The sequence below is a fragment of the Pristiophorus japonicus genome, chromosome 1 (genome assembly GCF_044704955.1).
Source record: "Pristiophorus japonicus isolate sPriJap1 chromosome 1, sPriJap1.hap1, whole genome shotgun sequence".
Lineage (NCBI taxonomy): Eukaryota > Metazoa > Chordata > Chondrichthyes > Pristiophoridae > Pristiophorus > Pristiophorus japonicus.
In genome coordinates this window covers 86649087-86662668 of record NC_091977.1, presented here as the reverse complement: position 1 = coordinate 86662668, position 13582 = coordinate 86649087, and the positions used below count along the sequence as shown (strand labels likewise).

Here is a 13582-nt window from a genome sequence, read left to right as displayed (position 1 = left end):
CCCCAGGTTTGCACAATGCTCTAGAAACAGCTTTCCATAATAAATTCTTTAAGAACACCCAACAATGACTGAGTCATATGCAAACATAAAAGTCACACCTGTTCTTTAAAACAGAATGTGTTGCTATTCAAGTACTCAGACAATAGCTGAAGACCATTAGGCGCCCTTGTAGTCCTGTTGTCTGATGTGGCAAGAGTTTACTTTCAGCATTTTAAAGTATCAATTAGAGACACTTAATTTTATTGTTATGTACACATTTTCTACTCCTACATGAATGTTAAATTGTAATTAAACGTCACTAAAATATTTAATGAATCAAAAAGGAATAATTAAATAAGGTGTCTTTGTGCCCAGAGAACTGCATAATGAAGTAATAGAGGGGAAGAACCCACTGCAGATAATGATAACCTCAAGGGGGGACCTCCCTACAAATATTGAAATATTGACCCAATCTGAAATGTCCTAACTTCTGAAAGTCACCATCATAGGCAGTCCCTCGAAATCGAGGAAGACTTGCTTCCACTCCAAAAATGAGTTCTTAAGCAACTGAACAGTCCAATACAGGAATTACAGGGGCCAAGTTTCGGCCTGAGTTGCTCCTGTTTTTTTGGAGCAACTGGTTTAGAATGGAGTATCTTAGAAATTGCAATTCTCGGCATTTAGTTTGCTCCAGTTCTAGTCAGTTAGAACAGTTTCAGTTTGGAACAGATTTTTTTTTCAAAAGGGGGCGTGTCCGGCCACTTATGCCCGTTTTGAAAGTTTAGGCAGTGAAAACATACTCCAAACTAACTTAGAATGGAGTAAGTGTAGATTTTTGTACGCTCAGAAAAACCTTGTCTACACTTAGAAAATCAGGCGTAGGTTACAAATCAGGCGTAGGGAAGGGGGGTTTTAAAGGGAAGTTTACAAACATTAAACACTTCAGTTTTACAAATAAAGAGCCATCATCAATAATAAATGATAAATAAATCAATAAATCAATCCAAAAAAAAAATTAATTAAAAATAATTTTTTTTAAAAAAATCAATAAATAAAACATTTTCTACTTACCGACTACAGCACCGGGAGTCCTCCAACAGCTTGCTGGGACGGCCCCCCCAGTGTGTCTCTGTCAGTGTGTGTGTGTGTGTGTGTGTGTGTGTGTGTGTCACTCTGTCTGTCAGTGTCTGTGTTTCTGACAGCGAGAGGAGGGGGAGAAGGGGAGAAGGGAGGAGGAGGGAGGTAGAGGGGGGTGGGGGGTTAGGGAGGGGAGGGTGTGGAGGAGGAGAAGGAGAGGAGGGAGAGAGGGAGAGGAAGGGAAGTAGAGGAGGGAGGGATGGAGGGATGGATGGAGGGATGGAGAGAGGAGGGAGGGAAGGAGAGGAGAGTGAACGGCCGGGCCCAAGACTTCGGGCTGGATTTACAGGTAGGTGGCGTCGGGTCTTGGGTCCCGGGGGGGGGGGGGGGGGGGGGGGGTCGCCGCGGAGATCCGTGGGGGGGGGGGTCGCAGAGATCGGGGGGAGGAGAGAGAGGAGAGAGTCGTGGAGGTTGGGGGGTGGAGAAGAGTCACAGAGATCGGGGGTGGAGGGATGGAAGAGAGAGAGTCGTGGAGGTTGGGGGGGGGGGGGGGGGAAGAGTCGTAGAGATCGGGGGGGGGGGAAGAGAGAGAGAGAGGAGAGAGAGTCGTGGAGGTTGGGGGGGGAAGGAGAGAGAGAGTCGCGGAGGGGGGGGGGGGGGGGAAGAAAGAGAAGAGAGGTCAGGTCGCCGGGGGCAAGGGGGGGGGGGAAGCAGAGGTCGGGTCAGGTCGGGGAGCGGGAGTCAAGTCGGGTCGGGTGGGAGGTGAGCTTTATGCACGCAGCCCCAGTGAGGCCATTCGGCCAGGGCTAGGGGCTGCGTGCTTCGGGCCCCTCCTACAGTTTTGGGCGCCTGGAGCTACTGCACTTGCGCGCCCACTGTAGCGCGCATGTGCAGAGGTCCCGGCACTGTTTTCAGCGCAGGGACCTGGCTCCGCCCCCCACAGATCATGCTGCGCCGCGCCCAGCTCCAGAGGACCAGCAGGGAGCTGGAGAATAGGTGAGGTTTTTTTAGGCGCACTTTGTGGCGCGAAAAATGGGCGTCCAGGTCCGGGCTGCGCCATTTTAGGCGCGGCCTGGAACTTGGGCCCATAGTCTCCGTCACGGGCCGGACAGAGTCGTTGAAGGAAAGGGTGGGTGGGTCTGGTTTGCCGCACGCTCCTTCCGCTGCATACACTTGGTTTCTGTAGCTTTGTCGGCGAGACTTGTGGTGCTCAGCACCCTCCCAGATGCTCTTCCTCAACTTCGGGTGGTCTTTGGCCAGGGACTCCCAGGTATTGGTGGGGATGTTGCATTTTTTCAAGGAGGCTTTGAGGGGGTCCTTGAAACTTTTCCTCTGCCCACCTTGGGCTCGCTTGCCGTGCAGGAGTTCCAATTAGAAGGCTTGCTTTGCTTACTGCAGGAATCTTTTCAGCTACACTGTCTCCTGCCGTGGTATCAGGCACGCGAACAATGTGGCCCACCCAGCAGAGCTGGTCGAGTGTGGTCAATGCTTCGATGCTGAGGATGTTGGCCTGGTCGAGGGCGCCAACGTTGGTGCGTCTGTCCTCCCAGGGGATTTGCAGGATCTTGCGGAGACATCGTTGGTGGTATTTCTCCAGCGATTTGAGGTGTCTACTGTATATGGTCCACTTCGCTGAGCCATACAGGAGGAAGGGTATCACTATAGCCCTGTAGACCATGAGCTTAGTGGCAGATTTGAGGGCCTGATCTTCGAACACTCTTTTCCTCAGGCGGTCGAAGGCTGCACTGGCAGCGGTGTTGAATCTCATCGTCGGTGTCTACCCTTGTTGATAATAGACTCCGGAGGTATGGAAAGTGGTCCACGTTGTCCAGGCCGCGACATGGATCTTGATGACTGGGGTCGTGCTGTGTGGCGGGGTCAGGCTGGTGGAAGACCTTTGTCTTACGGATGTTTAGTGTAAGGCCCATGCTTTCGTACGCCTCAGTGAAGATGTTGACTAGGACTTGGAGTCTCTGATGTGCGCAGATGCATGCGTTGTCCGACGACAGAGGTTGGAACGGTCTTGGATCTGGCCTGGAGGTGACGAAAGTTGAACAGGTTCCCACTGGCTCTGTAGTTTCGTTCCACTCCAGCAGGGAACTTGTTGAGTGCGAGATGGAGCATTGCAGCGAGGAAGATTGAGAAGAGGGTTGGCGTGATGACACAGCCCTGCTCGACCCCAGTCTGTACGTCGATTGGGTCTGTAATGAATGGATCCATCAGTTGATCAGGATCACTGCTTGCATGTCGTTGTGGAGCAGGCGGAGGAAAGTGTCAACTAACTAAAGGAAAACAATAGATTCCGAATGGATTATCCACAATATTCCCACAAATCCAAGATCAAAAGGCATCTACATGTAGAGATCATTTGAGAGAGTAATGATCTTCTTTATTGAAATCAATGGTGATGGACTGCCACTGGGTCGATAGAAAGAATCAGCCTGAAACTTGGGAAAACGAGAGTCCGTCATATTTAAATTGGGCAGTATTTTGGAGAAAAGCTTTCCCTTGTGTTTATAAGAGCACTGTGCAATTTACTGATACAAGAGAATCCAAGATTGTCCCGGGAGAGGGTGGGAGATGCATTTTTTTTGGTACAGGAAGGGAGTACTCCCATCAAAAATAGCTTCCCCATCCATGTTCAACATTTTTCTGCATGCCCTCCTGAAGGCAACAGTTCGTTCCAAGTTTCTGGTTTCAGAGGGATCATTGTCCAGTTTAAAGCATAATTTTCAAATTGAAGACCTCAGGGCTGCAAGATCAGACTTATTTATTCTTCCTTTATTTGTCAACTTACCAGCACATCATTTCGGTCACTGTTTACCAATTTAAAAAAAATTCTATGGTTTCTCTTTGGTTAGTTGACACTTTCCGAAGTTAGGACATTTCAGAGTGAGTCAATAGGGAAGACCTGTAGGGAAGTCCCCCCCCCAGGAGGATATCACTATCTGCAGGGGTTTACTCTCCTCACCAAGATGGAAAAGTTTAAAAACCACTATTTAATAGGAACTAAGTTACTCCTGTAATTTCCTGGTTGTGCTGCACATTACTGATTCGAAAGCCAGAAGATAAAAGAAAAGAGCAACACTTGATATATACTAACACCATCATAAAAACAAATCATGTGAACCCACGTTTAACTAAAGAAGTTAAGGATAGCATTAGATTGAAAGAAGTTTATAATGTCACAAAAAATAGTAGTAAGACTGAGGACTAGGAGAGTTTCTGAAACCAGCAAAGGATGACCAAAAAATTGATAAAATGGGAAAAGAGAGACTATGAGAGAAAACTGGCAAGAATATACAAATAGATTGTAAAAAGGAAGAGAGTAGCAAGAGTAAACATTGGTCCCTTAGCGACTGAGGCAGGAAAAAGTATTACAGAAATGTTAAACAAATATTTTGAATCTGTTCACAGTAGAAGATGCAAAAAGCATACCGAAAATGGTGTGGTACCAAGGGTCTAATGAGGGTGAGGAACTTAATGTAATTAATAGAAGTAGAGAAAAAGTACGAGAAAATATAATGGGACTATAAGTCGACACCTGACGATCTATATCCTAGGATGCTAAAAGAGGTGGCTACAGGCTTAGTGGATGCATTGGTTTTGATCTTTCAAAAGTCCCTAGATTCCAGAACGGTCCTAGCGTATTGGAAGGTAGTAAATGTAACACTGCTATTCAAAAAAAGAGGGAGAGAGAAAACAGGGAACAACAAGCCAGTTAGCCTGACATCACTTGTTGGGAAAATACTGGAATCCATTGTTAAGGAAGTGGTATCAGGGCACTTAGATAATCAGAACATGATTAGGCAGAGTCAACATGGTTTTATGAAAGGAAAATCGTTTTTGACAAATTTATTAAGAGTTTTTTGAGGATGCAATTAGCTGTGCAGATAGAGGGGAACCAGTGGATGTAGTATATTTGGATTTCCAAAAGGCATTCGATAAGGTGCCACATAAAAGGTTGTTACACAAGCTAAGGGCTCATGGGATTGGAGGTAATGTATTAGCATGGATGGAGGATTAGTTAACGGCCAGAAAAGAGAGTCTGGAGAAACGAGTCTTTTTCAGGTTGGCAGGCTGCAACTAGTGGGATGCTGCAAGGATCAGTGCTGGGCCTCAGCTATTTACAATCTATATTAAAAGGGACAGAGCGCAAAGGGACCATGGAACCAACCAGGGAACAGGCTATCTTATATCTGGTACTGTGTAATGATTAATAAATGATCTCATAGTAAAGGATACTCTAGGAAAGAGTGACCATAACATAGTTGAATTTCAAATTCATTTCGAGGGTGAGAAAGTTGGATCTCAAACCAGTGTCCTAAGCTTAAATAAAGGAGACTACAAAGGTATGAGGGCAGAGTTGGCTAAAGTGGACTGGGAAAATAGATTAAAGTATGGGACGATTGATGCGCAGTGGCAGACATTTAAGGAGATATTTCATAACTTGCAACAAAAATATATTCCAATGAGAAGGAAAGACTAAGAGAAGGGATAATCATCTGTGGCTAACTAAGGAAATAAGGCAAGGTATCAAATTGAAAACAAGGTGGCGAAGACTAGTGGGAGGCCAGAGGATTGGGAAACTTTTAAAAGCCAGCAAAGAATGACTTAAAAAAATGATAAAGAGAGGGAAGACAGATGATGAAAATAAACTAGCACAAAATATAAAAACAGATAGTAAGAGTTTCTACAGGTACATAAAAAGGAAGAGCGTGGTTAAAGTAAATGTTGGTCCCCTGGAGGATAAGACTGGGGAATTAATAATGGAGAACAGGAAAATGGCAGCGACATTGAACAAATATTTTGTATCGATCTTCACAGTAGAAGACACTGGATAATCAAGCGACTATAGGGAGGGAGGAACTTAATACAATCACTAATGTAGTAGTACTCGGTAAAATAATGGGACAAAGGCAGACAAGTCCCCTGGACCCAATGGCTTATACCCTCGGGTCTCAAAAGAAGTGGCTGCAGAGATAGTGGATGCATTGATTGCAATCCACCAATATTCCCTGGATTCTGAGGCGATCCCAGCGGATTGGAAAACTGCAAGTGTAACGCCCCTATTTAAAAAAGGAAAGATAGAAACATAGAAAATTGGTGCAGGAGGTGGTCATTCGGCCTTTTCGAGCCTGCACCACCATTCAATAAGATCATGGCTGATCATTCACCTCAGTATCCCTTTCCTGCTTTCTCTCTATACCCCTTGATCCCTTTAGCCGTAAGGGCCACATCTAACTCCCTCTTGAATATATCCAATGAACTGGCATCAACAACTCTCTGCGGCAGGGAATTCCACAGGTTAACAACTCTGAGTGAAGAAGTTTCTCCTCATCTCAGTCCTAAATGGTCTACCCCTTATCCTAAGACTGTGTCCTCTGGTTCTGGACTTCCCCAACATCGGGAACATTCTTCCCGCATCTAACCTGTTCCATCCCGTCAGAATCTTATACGTTTCTATGAGATCCCCTCTCATCCTTCTAAACTCCAATGTATAAAGGCCCAGTTGATCCAGTCTCTCCTCATATGTCAGTCCAGCCATCCCTGGAATCAGTCTGGTGAACCTTTGCTGAACTCCCTCAATAACAAGAACGTCCTTCCTCAGATTAGGAGACCAAAACTGAACACAATATTCCGGGTGAGGCCTCACCAAGGCCCTGTACAGTAAGACCTCCCTGCTCCTATACTCAAATCCCCTAGCTATGAAGGCCAACATGCCACTTGCCTTCTTCACTGCCTGCTGTACCTGCATGCCAACTTTCAATGACTGATGAACCATGACACCCAGGTCTCGTTGCACCTCCCCTTTTCCTAATCTGCCGCCATTCAGATAATATTCTGCCTTCCTGTTTTTGCCACCAAGGTGGATAACCTCACATTTATCCACATTATATTGCATCTGCCATGCATTTGGCTACTCACCTAACCTGTCCAAATCACCCTGCAGCCTCTTAGCATCCTCCTCACAGCTCACACCGCCACCCAGTTTAGTGTCATCTGCAAACTTGGAGATATTACACTCAATTCCTTCATCCAAATCATTAATGTATATTGTAAAGAGCTGGGGTCCCAGCACTGAGCCCTGCGGCACTCCACTAGTCACTGCCTCCCATTCCGAAAAGGACCCATTTATCCCGACTCTCTGCTTCCTGTCTGCCAACCAATTCTCTATCCACGCCAGTACATTACTCCCAATACCATGTGCTTTGATTTTGCACACCAATCTCTTGTGTGGGATCTTGTCAAAGGCCTTTTGAAAGTCCAAATATACCACATCCACTGGTTCTCCCTTGTCCACTCTACTAGTTGCATCCTCAAAAAATTCCAGAAGATTTGTCAAGCATGATTTCCTTTTCATAAAAGTAGGCAGACAAAAGCAGGAAACTATAGACCAGTTAGCCTAACATCTGTTGTTGGGAAAATGCTGGAGTCCATTATTAAGGAAGCAGCAGCGGGACATTTGGAAAAGCATAATTCAATCAAGCAAAGTCAGCATGGTTTTATGAAAGGGAAATCATGTTTGACAAATTTGCTGGCGTTCTTTAAGGATGTAATGAGCAGGGTGGATGTGATGTATTTGGATTTCCAGAAGGCATTCGATAAGGTGCCACTTAAAAAGGTTACTGCACAAGATAAAAGTTAACGGGGTGGGGGTAATATATTAGCATGGATAGAGGATTGGCTAATTAACAGAAAACAGAGAGTCGGGATAAATGGGTCATTTTCCGTTTGGTAAACAGTGACTAGTGGGGTGCCGCAGGGATCGGTGCTGGATCCTCAACAATTTACAATCTATGTTAATGACTTGGATGAAGGGAGCCAGTGTAATGTAGTCAAGTTTGCCGATGATACAAAGATGGGTGGGAAAGCAAATTGCGAGGACCACCAAAAAATCTGCAAAGGGATATAAACAGGCTAAGTGAGTGGGCAAAAACTTGGCAGATGTAGTATAATGTGGGAAAATGTGAGGTTATCCACTTTGGCAGAATATTAAAAAAAAGCAAATTATAATTTAAATGCAGAAACATTGCAAAGTGCTGCAGTACAGAGGGACCTGGGGGTCCTTGTGCATGGAACACAAAGTTAGTATGCAGGTACATCACATAATCAGGAAGAGAAATGGAATGTTGATGTTTATTACAAGGGGGATAGAGTATAAAAAGAGGTAACATGATAGGTCCAAGTCAGCATGGATTTGAGAAAGGGAAATCATGCCTGACAAATCTCCTGGAATTTTTTTGAGGATGTTTCCAGTAGAGTGGACAAGGGAGAACCAGTATTTGGACTTTCAGAAGGCTTTCGACAAGGTCCCACACAAGAGATTAATGTGCAAAGTTAAAGCACATGGGATTGGGGGTAGTGTGCTGACGTGGATTGAGAACTGATTGTCAGACAGGAAGCAAGAGTAGGAGTAAATGGGTACTTTTCAGAATGGCAGGCAGTGACTAGTGGGGTACCGCAAGGTTCTCTGCTGGGGCCCCAGCTGTTTACATTGTACATTAATGATTTAGACGAGGGGATTAAATGTAGCCGACAACAAGGCCATTAATGCAAATGCATCGGCCCACAGAGAGGTGGGCACTTACGTTAGCCGCCTATGACTATACAATTCGGCACAGACCGGGCACTGAAAACTGCGCCAATGCACTCAGCAGGCTCCCACTAGCCACCACTGAGGGGGCTACCGAGCATGCTGCTGAGATGGTTATGGCTGTTGAAGCTTTCGGAAGCGAAGGCTCACCCGTGACAGCCCATCAGATTAAAGTCTGGACAAATAGAGACCCGCTATTGTCTCTAGTCAAGAAATGTGTCCTGAATGTGGACTGGGCAGCCACGTACAGGGCATGCCCTGAGAAATTTAAGCCATTTCACAGGCGCAAAGATGAACTCTCGATTCAGGCCGATTGCCTACTGTGGGGGAAACCGCGTAGTCATGCCCCAGATGGGCAGGAGTGTTCATCAGAGAACTCCACAATGGGCACCTGGGCATTGATGAAGGCAATTGCCAAGTCACACGTTTGGTGGCCAGGGATAGATGCAGATCTGGAACTTTGTGTTCGCAGGTGCAACACGTGTGCCCAGCTGGGCAATGCGCCCAGGGAAGCTCCCCTTAGCTCCTGGCCATGGACCGCCAAGCCTTGGTCACGCATCCATGTGGACTACGCAGGTCCTTTCATGGGGGAAAATGTTTTTGGTTTGTAGTAGACGCCTACTCCAAATGGATCGAGTGTGACATTTTAAATTCAAGCACATCCTGCGCCACGGTAGAAAGTCTACGGGCAATGTTCGCCGCCCACGGTCTACCGGACATCTTGGTCAGCGACAATGGCCCGTGCTTCACAAGCACTGAATTCCAGGACTTCATGGCAGGCAATGGAATTAACCATGTTAAAACAGCACCGTTCAAGCCAGCCTCAAACGGCCAGGCAGAACGAGCAGTGCAGATAATCAAACAGGGGATGCTCAGAAGCCAAGGGGGTTCCCTACAATGCCGCTTATCTCGCCGCCTGATGGCCTACAGATCCCGACCACACTCGCTCACAAGGGTTCCACCCACAGAGCTGCTAATGAAAAGGACGCTCAAAACCCGGTTATCCCTTATACACCCCACCATGAAAGAAATTGTCGCGAGCAGGCGCCAGTGACAATATGACTACCATGACAGGAATGCGAGGGTGCGATGTATTGACGTAAATGATCCTGTTTTTGTCCTCAACTACGCTGCAGGGCCCAAATGGCTCCAAAGAGGGAAATAGGATTCTGGTAGTTAAACTTACCAATGGGCAAATCTGCCGCAAACATGTGGATCAAATAAAAAGGAGGTTCAGCAACCCCATAGAAGCAGAGGAAGAACACTATGTAGAATTCACTCCACCACAGTTGACCGAACACAGGAACCAAAGGGAGGAGAACCCAGTTACTGTGGCAGTCCGGACAGGCCTGAGGCACCGCAAACAGTAGACACTCAGGCCAGCGCCCAACAACCGGAGCCCCAACTCAGGCGCTCTACAAGAGAGCGTAAACCACCAGAGAGACTCAACCTGTGATCCCAATAAGACTTTGGAGGGGGGGAGATGATGTCATGTATTCAACCAGCATTGTAACCCATGTATAATCTGACCCAAGTTGTACACTGTGAGAACACTGACCACTAGGTGGTGAACTTGTGGGAGACACTCCAGCCTAGACCTTCAGATATAAAAGGGGAAGCTCCACCCACTTCCATCACTTGAGTGCTATGAAATAAAGGACAGGTCACAGACTGACCACCTCTCAAGCATGGGCCTCGTGTGCATTTATACTGTATTTAGTAAGGACGTATCAGAGGGAGTGCAGCGAAGGTTCACCAGATTGATTCCCGGGATGGCGGGACTGACATATCAAGAAAGACTGGATCAACTGGGCTTGTATTCACTGGAGTTCAGAAGAATGAGAGGGGATCTCATAGAAACGTTTAAAATTCTGACGGGTTTAGACAGGTTAGATGCAGGAAGAATGTTCCCAATGTTGGGGAAGTCCAGAACCAGGGGTCACAGTCTAAGGATAAGGGGTAGGCCATTTAGGACCGAGATGAGGAGAAACTTCTTCACCCAGAGAGTGGTGAACCTGTGGCATTCTCTACCACAGAAAGTTGTTGAGGCCAATTCACTAAATATATTCAAAAAGGAGTTAGATGTAGTCCTTACTACTAGGGGGTCAAGGGGTATGGCGAGAAAGCAGGAATGGGGTACTGAAGTTGCATGTTCAGCCATGAACTAATTGAATGGCGGTGCAGGCTCGAAGGGCCAAATGGCCTACTCCTGCACCTATTTTCTATGTCTATGTTTCTATGTAAAAGCAGAGAAGTCCTGCTACAACTATACAGGGTGTTGGTAAGGCTACACCGAGAGTACTGCGTACAGTTCTGGTCTCCGTATTTAAGGATATACTTGCATTGGAGGCTGTTCAGAGAAAGCTCACAAGGTTGATTCCAGAGATGAGGGAGTTGACTTATGAAGATAGGTTGAGTAAGTTGGGCTTATACACATTGAAGTTCAGAAGAATGAGAGGTGATCTTATTGAAACATACAAGATAATGGAGCTCGACAAGGTGGATGCAGAGAGGATATTTCCACTCATAGGGGAAACTAATACTCGGGGATACTGTCTCTGAATATGGGGCCGCGCATTTAAAACTGAGATGAGGAGGAATTTCTTCTCTGAGGGTTGTTAATCTATGGAATTCTTTGCCCCAGAGAGCTGTGGAGGCTGGGTCATTGACTATATTTAAGCGATAAGGGAGTAAAGGGTTATGGGGAGCAGGCAGTGAAGTGGAGCCGAGTCCATGATCAGATCAGCCATGATCTTATTGAATGGCATAACAGGCTCGAGGGGCCAAATGGCCTATTCCTGCTCCTATTTATTATGTTCTTATAATGTATCCAATTTTGCTGACGATACATAAGAACATAAGAATTAGGAACAGGAGTAGGCCATCTAGCCCCTCGAGCCTGCTCCGCCATTCAACAAGATCATAGCTGATCTGGCCGTGGACTCAGCTCCACTTACCCGCCCGCTCCCCGTAACCCTCAATTCCCTTATTGGTTAAAAATCTATCTATCTGTGACTTGAATACATTCAATGAGCTAGCCTCAACTGCTTCCTTGGGCAGAGAATTCCACAGATTCACAACCCTCTGGGAGAAGAAATTCCTTCTCAACTCGGTTTTAAATTGGCTCCCCTGTATTTTGAGGCTGTGCCCCCTAGTACTAGTCTCCCCGACCAGTGGAAACAACCTCTCTGCCTCGATCTTGTATATTCCTTTCATTATTTTAAATGTTTCTATAAGATCAGCCCTCATCCTTCTGAACTCCAATGAGTAAAGACCCAGTCTACTCAATCTATCATCATAAGGTAACCCCCTCATCTCCGAAATAAGCCTAATGAATTGTCTCTGTACCCCCTCCAAAGCTAGTATATCCTTCCTTAAGTAAGGTGACCAAAACTGCACGCAGTACTCCAGGTGCGGCCTCACCAATACCCTATACAGTTGCAGCAGGATCTCCCTGCTTTTGTACTCCATCCCTCTCGCAATGAAGGCCAACATTCCATTCGCCTTCCTGATTACCTGCTGCACCTGCAAACTAACTTTTTGGGATTCATGCACAAGGACTCCCAGGTCCCTCTGCACCGCAGCATGTTGTAATTTCTCCCCATTCAAATAATATTCCCTTTTAATGTTTTTTTTCCCCCCCCAAGGTGGATGACCTCACATTTTCCGACATTGTATTCCATCTGCCAAACCTTAGCCCATTCGCTTAACCTATCTAAATCTCTTTGTAGCCTCTCTGTGTCCTCTACACAACCCGCTTTCCCACTAATCTTTGTGTCATCTGCAAATTTTTTTACACTACACTCTGTCCCCTCTTCCAGGTCATCTATGTATATTGTACAGTTGTGGTCCCAGCACCGATCCCTGTGGCACACCACTAACCACCGATTTCCAACCCAAAAAGGACCCATTTATCCCGACTCTCTGCTTTCTGTTAGCTAAGTTAAGTGGGACAGTAAGCTGTGAGGAAAACACAAAGCGTCTGCAAAGGGATATAGATAGACTAAGTGAGTGGGCAGTAAGGTGGCAGATGGATTATAATGTGGGGAAATGTGAGGTTATTCACTTTGGTAGAGAGATTTGGGTGTCCTTGTGCAAGAAACATAGAAAGCTAGCATGCAGGTACGACAAATTACATGTTGTCCTTTAGTGCAAGGGGGTTGGAGTATAAGAGTAAGGAAGTCTTGCTACAATTGTACAGGGCCTTGGTGAGACCACACCTGGAATACTGAGCACAGTTTTGGTCTCCTTATCTAAAGGAGGATATATTTGCCTTGGAGGTGGTACAATGGAGGGTCACTAGATTGATTCCTGGGATGAGAGCGGTCTTATAATGAGAAATTGTGCAAAATGGGGTTGTACTCTCTGGAGTTTAGAAGAATGAGAGGTGATCTCATTGAAACATACGATTCTGAAGGGGATTGACAGGGTAGATGCTGAGAGGTTGTTTCCCCCTGGCTGGAGTGTCTAGAACTAGGGGGCACAGTCTCAGGACAAGGGCCATTTAAGACAGAGATGGGGAGGAATTTCTTCACTAGAAGGTTTTGAATCTTTGGAATTCTCTGCCTCAAAAGGCTGTGGATGCTGAGTCGCTGGATATATTCAAGGCTGAGATAGATAGATTTTTGGAGTCTCGGGGAATCAAAGGATATGGAGATCGGGCAGGAAAGTGGAGTTGAGGTCAATGATCAGCCATGATCTTACTGAATTGCAGAGCAGGCTCGAGGGGCTGAAGGGCCTTTTCCGGACCCTATTTTTTGTGTTCTTATGTTCTTAAGTATTCTACGGTTACATCTTGAATTCTTAAAAGACATCTCAAACTTTGTTTTGATGAGCAGTGTCTAACTACAATTTTTGCACGTCTGGACTAAAAAGAGTCAGACAGATAAGCTGTAACTGCGAAAAAGCAGCACAACTTTTCGCACTGCT

At 46.1% G+C, this 13582-nt stretch overlaps 1 protein-coding gene across 3 annotated transcripts in view; it reads right to left on the bottom strand.

Moving 5' to 3' along the window:
* slc12a2 (solute carrier family 12 member 2) overlaps positions 1-13582 on the bottom strand; it is a 257401-nt gene that overhangs the window by 62217 nt on the left and 181602 nt on the right. The window lies entirely within an intron of this gene.